Raw genomic sequence first — 19,060 nt, 5'->3', positions numbered from 1 at the left:
AATGTTGGTACCACAGAAGAGTCAGTTTGTGAACTATCAATGCAACTGGACAAAATACAAATGTTCCTTTGTGATTCAAAGTGAAATGAGAATACACAGCAGCGAGGATCTGGGAGATTTTTACATAATGTGCTCTTGCAGTGATCAAACATTTGCAACTTGGAAATGTGTCAGTCTAAACTAAGGCAAGTGTGGGCCGATAGAGCTCACATAAAGCTGGCAGCAGACTAAAGCTGTTAGATTAGAGGTGAACCTAAAAATCATAAAGTAAAAACCTTCGCAAATCCATTTCTACTTATATTTTCATGGGAGATAGAACTTGTTCTCTTCCATTACTTTGATTGCATTTTGGGCTGTATGAAAATGTAACATTTTGAGTGTGCTGCATATTTAGCTCTTGCTGGCCCTAATGGTGCCCAATCAGTTCCACCAGGTCCGTTCCAATGGGGTAGGCGGCCTCTACCCTGATTACACTGAATTGTGGGTATTTCCTGCCTCTAAGCCTCGCATATGGATTGAGTAAGGCAGTGGCTGAGGGACTACCGTTTCTCTCCACTACATCTTCATTTCTTTCTCTCTCACTTTTTTCAACGGAAAAGCAAAACACTTTTGTTTTTTCTGGCTCTGCTGTCAAAATACTGAGCTGGGCTTTGGCTCAGTGTCTGCTTGCATGTAGCCAAGGAAAATCCCATGAGACAAGTGTGGCTAAATGCAGTTTAATCCACATGATCACTATCCGTCTGCGGACTCAACCACACCTATTGCTGACCTATTGCTATGAGGCAAACACATTTTCATTCAACCTCTCTCCTTGCGTGTTTCTCTCTTTAGGATTTAGATGTTTTCAATAGATGCAATGAACGTGTTTGAAAGTCCTGGTGAAGGTATATGTGTTATGATTAGATCAGATTCACCGTATGGGTTGTGGCTTGTTTTTACGGCAGAGGTCATTTTGTCTTCATTAAAAAAACAGCAGGGTGGATGCTTTACAAATCCAATAACACTTTTCCCCTAACAAGAAAATTATACCGTCATCATGAAATATAACCTTGTATATAATGCCATGGTAGCACCTGTAAGTGACAATGTGCTTTTAAAGCTAATACCTAGCCTGCAAGCACTATTTTTATTTGTATAATGTTTTTATAAGTAAGAACCCTAGTATAGAAGTCTAGTAGTGATTATATTATTTTATATACCCAAAGAAACTTTTCTAAAAAAGAAAGAAGTGAATTTAGTTGGGTATGGCCATCAGTTGAATCATGTTATATCCAAGAAGAATGAATAAGGCAACCCCACTTTGGTATTCTTTATGGCATTTTGAGTTTTTAACCTTCACATGCATTACTCCACCAAAAAGGATTTTCTATTAAGGGGCAAAAAGATTCTGGCAGGGTGATGATTTAAAAAGCTGACATCTCTCTCTGCAGTGGGGGAAAAGCTCTATATAAAAACAGAAAATTCACTGCAAACCTTGGCAAAGTTTAGAGGATGCCTGTTTTATTTAGACACTACAGCTCATAAACTATGAAGACTGGGTAAAAGGGGAAGAAGAGGTCTCACATTTGGTGCCAGTTCTCTTCATGACATATTAAAAAAATCTCCACACATACCGAATAATTGTACTGAGCAGTTTTGGAGGACTTCTCCCAACTGCAGATTTCCCATACTTTATGCTATCCCACTGGACCGGGGCTTCATAAGCTCTTTTTGTGGGAGATTTTGGCATTTGATGCCGGTGCTTGTATGTTTGTATTAAACATTTTTTGGAATGGGCGGCTCATTATTTTGCGCTCCATTCTCAAACATTGGCCATACTTCCTCTCCAATATAACCACTGATAGAGGACAGATTGAACTGCATTTTTCAGGGTTTTACATACCTGCTGAAGTATTTGATTTGGCAACTGGACAGCTTTCACCTCAAGGCCATATAATGCAGGAGCAATGAATCAGAATATTTTGGTTGTTATTGTATTTGTATATTTGGGCAGATGGTCAAGCAAGTCAAACATACAAAAGTCCACCCATGAAAATTAATTACCAAAGGGCACATATGGCATGTAGAAATAAGTAAATTAGTATTTCATGTAGTTTATTAAGCATTATTATTAGATCAACAGTGCAAATTGTTTTTTTATCCATCATATTATAGCTTGTGAGTAATAGTTTGCAGGGTCTAATGGTTATACAGCCACACATTTTAAGGAAAAAGTCTTGATCCAAATGTAAACAAGAGGGAAATCTCCCTCCCAAACTCAAAACACAGGTTTTAAACCTATCACTCTCATACACAGCAGTTTAACAAATCTATATCTAATATTATAATCAGTTAAAGAACATGAAAATTGTTATTTTTCATGAGAAATCAAAGTCAAATGATACATGTAATTATACTTTTTAATTAAACATGGAATACTGGTCCTTTAATTGACTGACACTGAGTATGATATTAATGTCTTCATGTTGACTAGCATACAAACACTGTGCCACTAAGCAAGTAACTGAATACTTTCCTTTCCTTTCCTTTCCTTTCCTTTGCCAGCTTCACCATTCATAAGTATTTAAGTCTGGGACACAAATGTTAAGGAAGCTTCTCTGTAATCAGAATTATGTTTCAATTCCTGTTCTCACTTTCAACAAATATAAATTTGTTATAATCTTAAATTGCTTGCTTCATGATTGGAAGGCAAAGTTAACTGCATAAAATTCTTAATACTCGGGGTTGGCATCTGTTTTGCCTTTTGTGTGTCCTCAGCTGTTTGAAAAACATTTTGTTGTCTTACTTCCTTCTCTGACTCCCACTGCTGTCCTGTGTCTAACAAAAGAGATACTGTGACACCTACTAAATTACTGGTGTACAGAATGTGATTGATTGACTAGTTGTTGGCCTGCCATGACCACTGGAATGCACCTCATGTGAAAGGTGCCTCCAACAAACACACTGGTGCATACCTACTCAGGTTACCTGAGCGGCACACCAGGTATTATAAATCTCATTGTGTGATAAAAAAAAGAGGGCAAGGAGGAGAAAAAAACAAGTCATATTTGAATAAAAACATTTTCTCCTCCCTTTTATGTATCAAAGAAAATATGTACTTTTCTCCAGGTGTGGGTTATTTCACTTTGCTTGTAATGTGATAGAAGACTAATGCAAAACACCTGAGCTCAAAATGAAATGCAGCATATAATGTAATAAAGTGCATTGTCTGATTGGTTATGGTAATTTTTCATTTAGCCACAATAACCTTAAGCTCAGCCGCCTCAAATCCAGTAAAATTACTTGAAACAGATGTGGCTCCGAGGTTCCAGATAGATCTATGAAAAATGTGTCTCGCAGCAGAGGTACCACCAAGCCTGGTCTTCATATGCGTACTGTAGGAGAGTGTCTCAAAACAGAGAAAGCATTGGTGCATTGCTATATTTTACTGTATGGCATAAATCAAAAATTATAGAGGTGCTGAGAATAAAAAGCATCTGACATTTTTAGCGTGACAGTTCCGCCGTTCCCGTGTTTAAGTGGTGGTGGGAGCTTTGTGACGCTAGGCCGAGATCTCCTCCTGTTAAGCACACATCCTGTAGGCTTTGTCCCCTGGCAGTGACCTGATCCAGCAGGAGGAAGCAACCAATCAGGAAGATATTAGATCAGCTCCGGGAAAAATTAATAAAAATTCTCTCAAGTCTGCCTCACCTACTGTACTGAACCATGAGATTCATACACAAGAGTAAAGGCGTACACTTTATATGCTTTCATCAGAGTGACTCCATTAAACTCCCCCCTCTCCAGGTTCAAATGATCTATGGGCATTATGATACGCTTGTGGAAGGTGTTGTGTTCCTTACAGCCGACGTCCAGACAAGGGTGGTCTGTGCAACCGGATCCTTTGACATCACAGAGAACATGAAAACATGAAACAGTTATTGATCACAGAGTCCACACTAATCAAATAGCACCCTGCTTTGTTTGAAGTTAAAAATGGTTACAGTGGGTGTTTACCGTTGCACTTCAGGACTCTCAAGCCGCACCCCTCTTAAACATACACAGACAGAAGTGTTATTTGTATTGTTAAATTTACATTAAGTCCATTTTAATTGCATCAACCCACTAAACAGATCTTACAATAATGGGCCTGACAGAGAAAATTGCAATCATCTGTGAAGAGCCTGCGGCAGAGTAATGGACAAACCTGATTAATTTAATCTTGTTGCACTCCATTATGGCTGCACTTTATCATTTCAACAGATGGAGCACCAAGAAATTAAAAAAATGCTCTCAAGGATATGTGGCGCTCTCCATCCGCTTGCATCCCTTTATCTGAAGGTGTGTGGGCTGCTGTGCTGTGCTGTGCTGTGCTGTGCTGAAATGAAGGCTTGGACTTGAACCTTTGGATGAGTGCATTTTCAAACCCAAATGAGATTATGTGAACAGCCAATTGATGCAACAAATCATCAGAATTGTCTTGTGATGTATTGCTGAAGGCTATTAAGGGCTGTCCATCCAATCATCTCTTCCAATAAGTTGATATTATCAAAGGAGTAGGATGACAATTGCTTTATTATATGGAGCCTCTTCACATAAGTATAAATGTTGCATTCATTCATCATTCACATTGAAACTGTTACAATTCTGGAGGTACATCTTTCCATACTGTATACTGTTGTGTAATAGTAATAGAAAAGTATGCAACCATTAAAGTTGTGGTTCCCAACCTTTTTTTGCTTGTGACCCTTTAATACGGAGCAATATTTCTTTGCTACCCCTTGTCAAAGGCTGCATAAGTTATGAGCAGTTCAACTGAAGAGTGGTTTTCCCATCTCATATTGTTTAATTTGAATACTTAGAGGCCTGAAAGAGTACATCTGATACAGCATTTTGCAAAAAAACAAGCAGATATTAAAGGACAAAAAAACAAGAAATAACACTCCATCCATTTTCTGCTGCTTACCTGGCACCAATTCGCCTGTCGACCTCACACTCCATCTTACCTTCACTCATGAACAAGATCCCAAAATACTTGAACTCCTTCACTTGGGGCAGCAACTCACTCCCAACCTAAGGGGAGCAGTCCACCTTTTTCCGGCAGAGCACCATGGCCTCAGACTTGGAGGTGCTCATCCTGACCGCTTCACATTTGGCTGCAAACCGTCACAGTGCCTGCTGGAGGTCACAATGCCATCCTGGCCATGGAACAGTGGACCAGCTCTTCACCCTTGCAGAGATACTTGAAGGGTCATGAGAGTTTGCACATCCAGTCTATATGTGCTTTGTAGACTTGGAGTAGGCTTATGACTGTGTCCCTTGGGGCACCTTGTGGGGGGTGCAAGTTGAGAATCACTGAATGAAAGCATCAAACGTCTAATATTTTGATAAATTCCTGCCCACAACTCAACAAGAAGCACACACGTACGTTTGAAAACCATGGAACAATCTTGATAACTATGTGGAGACCTATAGGTGGCGCTCTAATTCATATCTATAACTGGGAAATAGAGCTTTGTGGGCAATGCATCACAATAGGGTTTACTACAGCAAACGCCACTTTTTAATATTTGGGCACCCTCCAAGACATTTAAAGTTATTGAAGTAGACCAATATAAAAATCACAAAGGCATATTATAAAAATTAATCTGCATTAGAACAAATTACAGTAGAACAAATTACCTAAACTTACCCATAGCCTATTAATTGAGTTTAAGCAGACTGTGTATGTCACAAGTAAAAACAACCAGACATAATTAACGAAGTGAACTGTAATACAGTGTGTGTAAAGTTTCCCTCGTGCCTGCTACATTTGATACCAGTGGGCAGCGCGCGCACAGACGCATTGGATATCATGTCAATTCACTGTAACTCTCCGACTCTGCTACCATGAAACGTTTTTTAACAACACTACGCGTTTTATGCGGGTTTTCCGAAGTACTGTCGCGTTAGTCTGTGAAATATCTACCAGCGGACTGGGAGAGAAGCAGTCGCTGACGGGTTAGAAGACGTAAAATTCATGGTTATGGACAGGGAGACTTGTTGCATGTGGTGACAGCGGTGATACATAAGGTAGGCAGCCACGAGACGACTCAGTTTGGGGTTAGCTTGCTTTCCTGACACTTGTTTTGCTTCTTCAAATCACAAATGTTATAAATATCTATTTGTTTTCCTTGTGTGTTGAGATGACAGCGTGGTGTTGAGCCATTTCCAACATGGGCGGGGACAGCAGCAGTTGATTTGAGTCCCATGAATCCGCAGCTGTGTGCAGGTTTAAAGTAAAGATGGGTGAACGAAAGATGTGACTTTCATCTGAAAAACAACTAGTGTAACTTCAATAAAATGTGTGTCTTGTTTATTTGTATTTTATGGACCTATTTCAATTTTTCATTTTTATTTATTAGGCTATTTGTTACCTGTGGGGTAAAGCATTAGGGCAGTTTACTTGGTTGTTGTGCAAACTAGTATCAGTTACTGTAAAGTAGCTACTTTACAGTAACTGATATTAGTCTCAAAAAGTGATTATCACCATTTCAACACAATGGGCTAAGTGTTATATACTTCAGTAAGCCTTATCATACAGTAGACTTGAGTGTACATGCTGTGTAACTTCAAAAGCATATACTGTAAGAATAGCATGCTTTCACTCTCAGACATGGGGGTAGGGTAGTGCAGGTACAAGTTGCATACGGGGCATTTATCAAAATATCATTTGCCTTAAGTTAACAGCAGTTGTACCTAGGTTTTACTCTCATTCATTCTGCCCCAGGCTGCAGTCATTTTTCTGTCTAATTATTTCCTTTTTTACTGTGCACCACATTTGACAGTGATGGATAACAGGTTAAAAATGGACATTTTCTCCTCCGTGTATGTTGGATTAACTCAAGCACACATGGTGTTCTTCCCTCAGACCAAAGGACCTTGGAAAGATTGTGTTCCCCTCTGCTTTTCCCATTCAAATATTATACAGTTTGTCTTCATTTTCTTCTGACTTGGAGTCCTTTCTATGATATATAGCTAAAGCACATCATCAAGACAGAAGTGTAGGTTATGTCAAAGTTATGCCATTATGATTACAGTCTAGGTTGCAGAAGCAGGCCCTCTACCAGTCCAGCTGTACTGATTGAATACGCATCTCAGTGATGGAGTGTATAAAGATGGTGGTTCCCTGATTGGATGTTTTTCTTTGTCTAACCGGAGCAAGTTGTCAAATATCAGTAGTACTTCAGTGTCTAAATGTCAATTTGAGGAGCTGCCATATTTATGCACCTGGTTAAATGTTATGATGCGGTTACTGCTGAGTACTGGCTCACTTCTGGCTAGAGGTCACATGCGTGGGTCCATGGTTGCACAAACCATGCGCTGCTGTCATTACAGTACTAGAAAAATGGAACAGGGTGCACATATGATGTTTTCTTTGCCTGCTACCAGGAAGCTGAAAGTGTTGGCGATCAGATCAGATAGCATTTCATAATGCATAAGCTGAAAAGTCCAGGCTGTTGTGCATTGTTTATCATGTTTTACCCTTCAGTGTACAGACATGCACCATGCATGATCAATTGACAGTTAGGATTATCTACAATCAGTCATTTGTATAATATTGTACTACTTTTTTCACTGTGATGAAATCATCATCTGACAAGGCCACAGTTTTGTGTTCCTTGCCTTGGATTGTCTTGCAGAAATATCATCCATTTTATGAAAGATCGGGAACATGGTCAAAATCCACAACACTATAGATGACATATCTATTGTGACTTATGGCCATTACATTTTAAAGCTTTTTCTCTTTCTTAGGGTGATCTCACATCCGTTGAATGATTTATTTTATGGACATCTTTATTGACATTGCAGAATATGTTGTTTTGGTTTGACCCAGTTTCTTTTTGGTGCATTTTGTATTTTCACTCATTGAGATGGAACAGCTGTGACCTAAAGATTCAAGATCAGAATTCATTCAATTTTTTAAAAGTGTGGTAGCTCAGCAGGAATACTGCAATGTATCATGTCTGCAGCAATGAATAGGACAATTTTCATTCACACATGTACCAGATTCCCTACTGTACTGTACATGTGCTTCACATTTTCTTTAAGACTTGACTTCAGAAGAAAGTTCTCCAGTCTGTTCTCCTTACTTTTGAAGTTACATGCTCCTCCAATTACTGGGGCCATGCAGTCTCCCCTATGGTGTCCTTGGACAGCTCTTTGAGTGCCTGAAAATGTTGCGGACCATTAATTCTGGATTGTCTTCATCTGTTTGCATAATTTTCCCTCCGTAACCATTTTCCTCCCCCATTTTCACAGTCTGTGCTTTCAGGTTTATTTTTTTCTCTTTCATAAATGTTTGAGTCTTACAGAGATTTCAGTTTTATGTCATTTTTTTCAATCCCACTGACAGTTGTTAAACTTTTACATCAGCCTGTTTTATGGTATAGAGCCTGTCAGTTGTGTACTGTACACAGCATGTGTATTTTACAGCCTGTGTGCTGATGTTGCCTATTGAAACTGCTCACCTGCCAGAAGATAGGTTTACAGATTGTATTCCACAATATTTTTTATTCTCTTATCAATATTTACAAAAATATATAAAATCATAAACACTAGTAAATTATCAAAACAGAAAATCAATTTTATGTTTAAAAAAAAGGGTGGGGAGTGAGGGGGTGTGTTTCCTTTAACGTTATGCATTTTTTTAGGTTTTTCAGTTAGACTAATTTGCTGTCAGGCAGGAGGTTGTTTTTGCAACTCAGGCAGACTCCAGAAATTAATTTATCCAAATAACCAAGTCCTCCTGGGCCATGGAGGTTGGGACACTGAAATGGCCCTGGTAGGCAAAGCTGCCTTTTGAAGTCTGGAATGTTTTGGCTGACTTTGAGCAGGCGACTGGAGTGGAGGGATCATTTTCACTGACCCATGGGATTTTTAACCATTTTCATATACTGAGAACAAAACAAAGTGAGGAAAAATGCCTGAGCTGATTTGCATCGACTTTTGCTATCAAAAACTGAGGGGGGGAAATGAAGTGAAACTGATTTAGGGGATGCGTAGTTTTCTTCTTTGCTGGTTTGTGGACTGTGTTGGTGAAGGTATATCATACTTAGCTGCTGAAAAAATCTGAAATATCAGTGATCCAGTCCAAAAGGCCGAAATTGGCATTAGTTGTTAACTATGTTGTTGCCTCTTCATAAGATTTTCAAAGTTGTTGCTATTGGCTTTATGGCTTATCTTAAAGAATCCAGCCATACAATAAAAATCAACATTATTAATGCGGTTTGAGTGCTAATTAGGTGGTCATTTGGACTGCAGGCAAAGTAAATACAAGGGCCATCCTAATAATACAAACACGTTGATTGTACACTTCCATTGTAAAAATGCCCTCATTAGGTATAATTCTTTAGATCCAGTATAAAAAATCACCATAGTACTTACATTAATGAAATTAATTCCTATTCAGACTTGAATTACTACGACTAAATGATATGCTTTTATTAAACAAGCCAAGGAAAGGGAAGTACAGGAAACCAGGCAGTCTTGAGTAACAGGCCACTTGAGTTTCCAGTGTAATAAATAATTCACAAGTCCTGTGTGATGAGCTGCTGAGGACAGAAATCCCTAATGACAGCTTTTTATAACCTATGACTCAGCTGGCCATTATGCTTCTGACATCCCTACACAGACCACATCCCCTCTGCATGCTCAGTGCTCACTCTTCTCTCCCTCCGCACTGCTTCGCCTACCGCATGGACAAAAAGGAGTTACATTACAAAGTACTGTATACATTCACTTAATGAAAGAAACTGAAATTGAAAACATAGTAAAATTAAATTATTACATATTAAATATTTTTAAAAAAACAACACATCCATTTTGTGAAAGTGTTTTACATTTTGTTAAGAAACAACCTACTATCTTGTAAAAGGCGTGTTACGTTTTGGTTGTATAGAGTCATTTCCAAGAGAATGAAACAGATTATATAACGCACATTCACTATCGACAATAACCCTAGTATTAACATTTTATTAAGTAATAACTCATAGCACTGTTATATCAGTCTTTTTTAGTTAATTCTAACATATGGTCCTTTTACAAAATTGTTTTTTCAATCAGCCTCTTCGTCTTATTTGTTGTTAGAAATGTGAGAAATACAGGAAATGTGAAAATTGCAGTGAAAGCAGTAAAATGTTTTTTTGTGAATGTGTAAGGTTTCTTTCACAAAATGTATGTTATAACGGTATAATTGTGGCTATTAACTTCTTTCTTTCTATTGCATTTTCCAGCTTTAGGTCCACGCAGGAGGGATTGGGCTAACCTTAACGCCTGTTGCTACTGCTGTGTATGTGTGAGGTAAGAGACTGAATAATTGAGTTTCTCCAGTCTGCTTTAGGCCTGTGACTGATCAAGTGTTACAGTGTTTGATTGGCATAATGGCACCATACCCCCCCAGGTAAGGTCATTCCGAGCAACATCTGGGTCTATTATGCATTATGCAACTCCCAGTATGAAAGGCAAGGCCTCATATGGTATTGGTTGATATCATTATTGTTATCATTTCCAAACCCCAGCTCTCACTAAGAATAGGTGGTTAATTTTAGATGCAAAAAAAGATCCAATTACTCAGGCCTCTGCTTGTGGTTGTCCCCGGAGTTAGTGCAGGGAAATAAATCTGGTGGCCTTGATTAAGTACCTGACAATAGAGTTAGCACAGCACTAGTGGTTTATAGTAATACAGCGGACATGGGCAATTAGGCCCACCAAGTAATTTACAGTACTGCATGCAGGTGGTGACCTGGTATGAGCTGGGGACCACCTTAGTAACAAATTAGATCGTATAGGCAAGCAGAGTAGCAGCTCTGTACGACTTCCAAATAAAGCAAAGTAATCAAAGAATATAAAAAGCTTGGCGCATATTTCAAATTTGTTATGGTTTTGTTTTTGTGAAAGGAATAACATATGGCTCCGGGTTTTTCAATCCGTAATTTTCTGGAGAATGAATGATCACTTTTATACGTTGTTGATCTTTTTACGTCAGCGTGGACTGTTCTCCTCTCACTGCTACCTATTAATTATGAAATACTGTAGGTCTTGCCCATTTCATTTTACTACTTCTTCCTGCTGAACTTGGTGTGAAAGGCTGCTGTTCTTAAATAGATGTATAAAAGTAAGAGTGGGGAAAGTTACCCCAGCACCAACTCTCTCTAGCATTATGTCATCAGAGTCAAAAAGGCACAGCTGAAGAAAAATAGCTTGTTTCGCACATGATAGACACCTCAACACATGGAGCAAATGGGAGTGGGCTATTTGGCTGCTTTTTTTACTATAGCAGAACACACAGCAGCCTTGTTAAGAAAATTCATGCGGTATTATAATCCTTGGAAGGACCTAATAGTTAACCTTTTAGAGAGAATAGGTTTCTCTCTTATCTTAAAATGTGAACTTGTCCATTTTCTTAGTAATTGATGGATGATTAGCCACAATGAAATAATAGTCCACATGCCAGAATATGCTCTCTACATATCTCTACATATTTAATACACAGAAAGATCTGTTTATACATGCATCTTGCTGTGTGTACAGTGAAGAAAAACAGTGCCCTCTTCTGCCTGCCAGCCTGCCTCTGTCTTATCCCCCCACAGATTGAAGCATTATTTCAGGTTTTGCTGTAGTTTACAGTGTGGAGACTGGCAATCTGTGTCTGTGGCTTGTCAGCCTCTTGTACAGGGTCAGGCACTAGGCTGTAGAGTGGCAGGACCCCTGGAATAACTCTGACTGCCTTGATCCCCACTGTCAACACAATGGCCTTAGTGTAAGCTGATTTCATCAAGGCCACCACAGTACGGTGGTTGCCCTGCTCCCCATGATGGACCACTGCTGGGCTGGTTTCCTCAGCAAGCCTGTTTCATTTAACAGGAACATGTTCTGTTCAGTCAATGCAGTTTCTTCCTGTGGCGCTCTAGGTGTTTGACTTAGTTTCTTGATTCTGTTTGTGGTCGAATCAGAAACAGAAACACACAAGAGCAAAAATATAGAGCATACTAGGTGAGATGAATTAAACTCATTCCAAAATTAAAAGTTGTATAGTATAAAAAAAATGAAATCTCTCCAATCACAAATAAGTCATGAAGTTTAATACATCAGTGTACTGCTATTGCTTACTCCTTTCAAGCATTGGTTACCAAGTGGGTTCTTTCATTAAGACCATTATTACGCTACATGTCTGTGCAGGGAGGTCCATCTATTTTTGTGTGTGTGTCATTCATTCATGACAAACGCCCTGCAAATAGGGAGAAAAGCTAATTGGCATAAACTCCAATGATGTAAGCAGCACCACACCACTAACAGCTGTGTGTGGTCCAGCGATGCTTGCACAGCTATTTTAAAACTCACATCCAAAAGACATACACTGTGTAATTGTGCTACACCTGCAATACAACTTGGTCTTGAAGACAGATGGTGTAAGCAGCAGAACATTTTGCTTTTTTCCCTTGACAGAGAAGAGATTAGTTTTGTTGAGCTCAGTCATAATTTATGTGACCTCCTGTCAAAGCTAATATACGTGCGTTTATTAATATAAAAAGTCTGTCTTGCCTGGGATGATTTTTGATAGATTATGTAAATGAGCATTGGTGAGGACAGTTATCACACGTGTTATTCCTCTGTCTGTTAATTTAAATTCATAGAAGTACTCTAAGACAAAAAAAGAAAATGCTTGGAAAACAGTCTAATTATGAGTGCTATTTCCATTCATCCAATAATTAAATTTTGCCCTGGTTATTTCTACAGATGCAAGTGTGAACTCATTGCTGGACTACTGTAACAATATTTTGCATTTCTGCTACTGATGTTTAATCTCTCATTAGCCTTTAGGTGACATGAAACAGCATCAGCCTCAATCTTGCGTTTGCCAGTCAGAAGCAGGTTGAGTGACAGGCACAGAACAGCACATCCCTTATGTAAACCCCTTCCTCTACCACCACGAAATTAGAGTGGCTGTTGCTACACACTGCCGCCTCCTGCTTCTACACAGATGAGAAAGTAAGCACTCCGGTTCAGAAGTTCACATTTTGGATGCGTGCCGGAACTACTTAAGGCCAGTGACGTTTTTCAGAGGAACAGGTGGTCAGAGTGACATAATTCTGGCTCACTGTTTAGATCCTTAGAAATTAGGCTCTGGTGCTCTAGAAGAGTTATTACTCTGTCAATATGTATAAGCGCAAGTTTATCTGACCTGTTATTAATTTAAACTGATAAAAAGGGAAAGACAAAATTACCATACTTCTTTACAGCTCCCTGTATACCATACTAGCATATATGTCCGCAAACAAACAAATCATATACATACGCACCCATCTTTGACGTGTCTCAAGGCTTGGCTGAGAAAGCTATTTATTCACATACACTGTTAACTACTGGCATGTATGTGTTCGAATGGAATGCCATTCAGAATGCAGAAAATATATTTAGTTCTCGCCAACAGACAGCAAAAGGCACCAGTGGGTCTAGCCCCTGTGTGAGAACAGTTATTTCTGTCGCAGTATGGACTTTCAATTACTGTAATCCGTTGCTTGACTCCTTCAAGAACATCAGGGCTGATTAACTATTTAGATACATCTGATGTGTCACCTACAGTGCATATCATAAATGGACATAGCTGTATTTTTGACAATAAATTCATTTATTTTCTTTATATTTTTCTTTTTATTTAGAAAGTGCCAAATGAAGGTTTTAGGTTGGAATAAAGTATAACTTGTATGGATTTATTCTAGTCTTGTCCTCTGCCTCTTGACCTCCATCCACAATTTATATGTGAGTTATAAAAGGAAACAGGAAATGTAATATAGAATATCTGCTCACCTTTGTATTGATAAGAAATGGTTGCATCTTAGAGTTATTAAGAATGAAACATAGTGCAGCAGCTGTTTGACAGATTGTAGGTATTATGAGTTTCTTTAAGCCCATTAATAGGTAGGTGCTTATAGACAGTGGAAATACCCCACAGCTGCAGTGTAGCTGTTGCTCCATATGTGATCCTCCTGTCAGACGCTCAGAAAACACTCAAACTTCACTACCATGCAGACATACAGTACAGCACTCTCCATTGCAGCCATGCGGACATCAGCTGTCCAATGCATAATAAATCCACAGATGTTCTGCTTTTACTTACAATTACATTTATTTAAAACCTTTTTGACACCCTATTAGTGATTACCTTGCAAATATGTAATGTATGCTAGTGATGCATGGTATAACAATGCATTTCTTTAAACAATTTCAATGACATGTAGGGTCACATGTAACTCCCTGGTAACACTAAACATTTTGGATGCTTTAATTTGGGAAACCCTGTGAGGTCTGTGCTTATATTTGGTGGAGGTTTTACCTAAAGCTGGGAAAATCTAATGGCAAAGCCATGTGATTCAACAGGGATGAACTGAGAACAATGCCCAGATAAGTGAATTACCTACATGGTAGGAACACACAAGGGCTGTGTCCTGAAGCTATAGGCAACTGGCAGGCATACTGTTTGTATTAGGAAACAGTTGAGCAGCTCCTGCAAACACAACTTATCCTGTTTAATTGGTGTGTAATTCCTGCAGTTGTCATATATGTCTGTTTTACTTGCCCTATACAAACAATAGAGGGTAGTGTGAATGGCCATTGAGTGGTTAAGTGGAGGCTTCTCTAGGAGGGCAAATAATTGGTTGTAGGGACTGTGTAAACATTTCTAAACCTTTAGTTGACAAAGTTGCATTGTTCATTTTGGAACTGGCTGAATTACAGTCAAGTCTACTGAATTGTGTTTGAGGTATAATGCCTACATATTTTTGATTACTCACAAAATGTTGAAATGAATTGTAAAATTGCAGTTAAACAACATATTTGGTGTAAGTCAGCCAACTAATTTGTCAACCATTGCTGCACTAATACAGCCTTATCAGCTGTTAAAAAAAAAACCCTAAAACAAAACATGAACTATGTACTCACCCAATAAACAAATAGTTATCAGTTTAATGTTTGACTTTTTAAAATTTTATTTGAGGAACAATGTCACACCAAATTATGACCACCTGACTAGTCAGTAAGCATAATGATTAGATTAGGCAATAGGCATTAATAATTATGATTAAGTAAATAATAACAGCAGGAGTCACTTAACTCAACTTGTAAAAACACTAAATTAAATAATTACATAAATAAATCATTATTATAGAATAGTATAAAGATTTATTTTAGCATCCTCCAAATTATTTTAGCCTTATATAAAAGTTAATAACATATTGGAGAAATTGAGAAATGTGAGGAAAAACTTACAGCACTCACAGCACTTAAGATCTAATACTAATTCTTGGCTGTGGAAGCTAAATTGAAAGGACAGCACTAATCAAAGCTTAGATATCATCCAGTTAATGGAGTAGTCACACAGGGTTGATGCTATAACATGTTAAAAGCTTAAAAAATAATTATGTACTCTATGGTCAAAGTGACCACCACAATGTATCAGACTTTCACACATTTAATTATGTGTATTAAATAACTTTCACTGAGATGCTATATTGGTGTCTGTGGTGCTGCGTTTATGAAGTGATTTATTGAAGATATTGTAAGTGAGCATGCTATTTTAAGAGAAAGGGTACATTGACTTGGCTGATGTATGTTGAGCACAATTTGATTTGGAATTAAATATGAATATAGATTAAAACAATCAGAAATTTTACATATGAAGCATTTCTCATGGCAGGTATCTATGCTGTCAGCCCAGGAACAAAATCCAGCTGGTCTGATTAAAATGATCAAAAACAGATTTAAGTCATATAGTATCTCTAATCTGCTGACGTGAGTGAACAATACCTTTACCTTCTCTCAGTACTCAAACTTTTTAAATGTCCTGGAGGAGTTCTTGTTCGAGTCCCAAACCTACTGAGATCTCTAATGAAGGCTTTACCTTCCAGGCAAGCATATTTCTCCAAATGACAGTAATTTACATATGATGTATTTAGAGAAGAGGAGGGCAGGCTAATTCTATTTAGAGATTTTCCTTTGTTTTAGGAGTCATTAGCAGCTAGCTCAAATCTAATTTTTACAATTTCATCAGGCCATCTTGGAAAGCCTCTGTGAGCTCATCAGAGAGGAGCATTTATTGCTAAGTGTTCTCTATTGCATTAGCACACAATAAAGCGGCCAGGGACTGCTACAGACGTTTATGTGGAATCCAGTTAACACTCCGCCAATTCGTTTTTTATTGGGACACAATCAATTTTTATTCATTTTAAAGCCAGAATGCTTTCTTTCATTGTGTGCCTACCCCAGCTTATTATGCCCTAAACTAATTACTCAGTTGTTTTCACAAAATGCTAATGTTTATGTTAAAGATTTCCTCTTTGAAATGCAGACACGACATATGCATAATGTGAGATTTTGTATTCAAATATAAGTCTGTCACATATGTTCTTCATTACCACACACTTTACACAACACTTTGAGCATAATAATTTCATTCATTTAATTTATAAAACAGTGAACACATTGATTTTGAAGAACTGCAATCACAATAATCAAATAGCAGCCCTTCAGTCAAATTTGGCCCTGGACCAAAATTATTTGACCCCCCTTTTGGAAACTGTTTTTTTTTTCCACATTGGGTTACAACATTACTTAGTAAGCACCAATCAAAGAAAAGAAAATGCAAAAAGCAAAATGTGCCACACTTTGTGTCATGCACAAGGCTTCCATGGTGCTGAAAAGAAGTCAAATAAACCAAAATCTCTTAAAGTCCAACAGGAATAAAATTCATTGGTATAATTTTAGTAAAAGAGATTTCAGTTTCTTTGTAAATAAGATACACTGACCTGACATTTATATATGAGTAAACACATACTTCTCCAATTATTCACCATTAAAACTCCCATTTTCATTATCTATTATTCTTTTGCATCAAACAAGTTTAGTAAAAGTGACACAATGTGTTGCATCTGAAGTAGAGGTGATGGCTTTAACTGAAGCTTAATAGTATTATTATTATTTAGAACAGCACCCCTAAATATAGGTTAGAATGCAGAATTGGTCAACCTTTGAACTATAGGTCATTCATGATCTGAGGACAGTAATTATCATTATTGCAACAAGCAATCTTTTTAGTATTAAGAGAGCCAGAATGAGATAAACATAATGTATTTTTGAGAGTTTGTTACATTTCTTAACCCAGTAGATATGCATGATAGAGTGTATTTATCATGATTATCTTTTTTTATATATCATTATAATCAAAACTTAAAGCTGCTATTTATTTGAGGTTTGTGTGAATAGCTGAAAATTGATCCATGTGTGGCGAAAAGTAGCTCAAGTCGTCTCAATGTGAACTAGATGTGTGCATCTTCACTGCGGTGTGATAATTAGAGTGCTTAAGTGCTCCTGGAGACAAGACAAACCCAGATACCCTCTTCCTCTTCAGCCCCTCCTCTCATTCACTAAGAAGGTCTTTAATGGCTCCCATTTGACTCTGATATCATTTATTGTTTGGTATCAGATGTACACCTCGTACCCTTCACCATTTGCGCTGAAGCACATTTGACCTGAAGTGTAATGTAGGCAACAGGCGTCAAGTCTTACTCTTTTCTCTTCTTCCTCCAACCTCTAGCCCTCCGCTGCCTTCCCATCAGTAAAATGCGCCAGCATCCTCTCTTTGGTATTGCATTTCAGTATGCACGAACAAAGAATATTCAAAGTTGCATCCTCAAATGACCATCAGTGACATTGCTCGGTGTACAGTATGTACACACATACAGTGAGTGTGTGGGTTTTCCATATGTGCATGCAGATATTTTTCTATTCCAGTTTTGGGATTTGTCCTGTAGTGGGCTCTGGAATGCTTTCAACACATTGATGGGATGACAAGTTATCATTGATCTGTTCTTACTTAGTGGGATCCATTAAATAATGTATGGGCTCCTGTGCATTACCAGGGCACTCTCCTGTCCTCTACCCATTAGAAGAGTAGGGCGCTAGTGGCTCCAGGCCCTCAGAGGTCCTCAGGGTTTCATTTAATTAAATTATCCTATAATGAAAACTTCCATAATGAGATTAATTTTAATTATTTATCGGCAGACGATTTGAGGGAGAGGCAGCATTAATTATGCATGAAAGGGCTAAACATTTTTCAATTCATCACCTTTTCCTTTTGTTAAAGGTGCAATTTATTAAGTGCTCTGCAGCTGCTAGAGGTGATGGTGGTGGAGATATGGACGACCAGGCCCAGGGGTCAGTCAGAAGGGCTGCTGAGGTGCTTGACTGTCATTTGATAATGTACATTATATTGATAAATAAACATCCCCACAATATGTGAGGTATTATGCGTTCCCCTGATGTGTTAAAATAAATTATTGAATGTCTTTCAGAGGATTTATCCACGTTGTGAAAAAAGAGCACGTCACATCTTTCCAATTCCTCAAAAATAATGTTCTCTTTTTAATACTTGATGGATTTTATATTAATACCTAAAGGCAGAGAGGTAATCAGAATTATGCCAGTAATTCTCCTCTGATGTTTGTATATCTCCATCAGGTTGGCATGTTGATTCCCCCTGTGTGTGCACATTAGAAGATTTTGGTGGCTGGCCAACAGAATAGGGGAAGATTGTCGACTGTCACACAGTGTGAAACTGTAATTAGCTGGCATGGAAGTGTGCTTGTTTCAGTTCCCGGGCAGGAGAGATAGTAGTACAATTATGATGTGTAAGCTGATACATTGTTGAATACTATTCTCTTTTGTGATTTAAATTAGCACTTTTCAGATCTTTGTGACTTTTGTATTAACTGACAGGAAATCAGCAGGCAGAGTGGCAGAAGTGGCTCAGGGCAGGAGACAAGAATGTCATTGGGATGGTGAGCCGAGTGCATTTATCAGGCCTTCATCAATAGTTGATTAATAATTCAGGCAGAGTCTGGGGCTTCTTTGGGGCAGGGTTTCAGCTAGCTTGTAATTTTGTAAATTGCATAGTCATCATGCAATTGATGCAGGCTTCTTTGAGAGTCACAGCTGTGACTGCTGGGCTGCCTAAGAGATTTTATCAGCAGGTACAGGAGGAGTT

At 38.2% G+C, this 19,060-nt stretch overlaps 1 protein-coding gene across 15 annotated transcripts in view; it reads left to right on the top strand.

Annotated features, from left to right (window-relative positions):
- Window positions 1-5,768: 5,768 nt before the first annotated feature.
- Window positions 5,769-19,060, top strand: part of eya1 (EYA transcriptional coactivator and phosphatase 1) — a 61,969-nt gene continuing 48,677 nt past the window's right edge. For 3 of the 15 annotated variants that reach the window (XM_067578021.1, XM_067578017.1, XM_067578016.1), the window contains exons 1-2: window positions 5,774-6,051; window positions 10,257-10,323. The gene's annotated coding sequence lies outside the window, so the exon portion shown is untranslated. Of the gene's footprint in view, window positions 6,052-10,256; window positions 10,324-19,060 lie in introns of those variants that run through there. The other 12 variants (XM_067578020.1, XM_067578014.1, XM_067578011.1 and 9 more) reach the window with 9 other exon arrangements.

This window comes from Thunnus thynnus, chromosome 21, assembly GCF_963924715.1.
Source record: "Thunnus thynnus chromosome 21, fThuThy2.1, whole genome shotgun sequence".
Lineage (NCBI taxonomy): Eukaryota > Metazoa > Chordata > Actinopteri > Scombriformes > Scombridae > Thunnus > Thunnus thynnus.
Note: the sequence above shows the minus strand (reverse complement) of the source record. Positions and strands in the feature narration are given on the sequence as shown.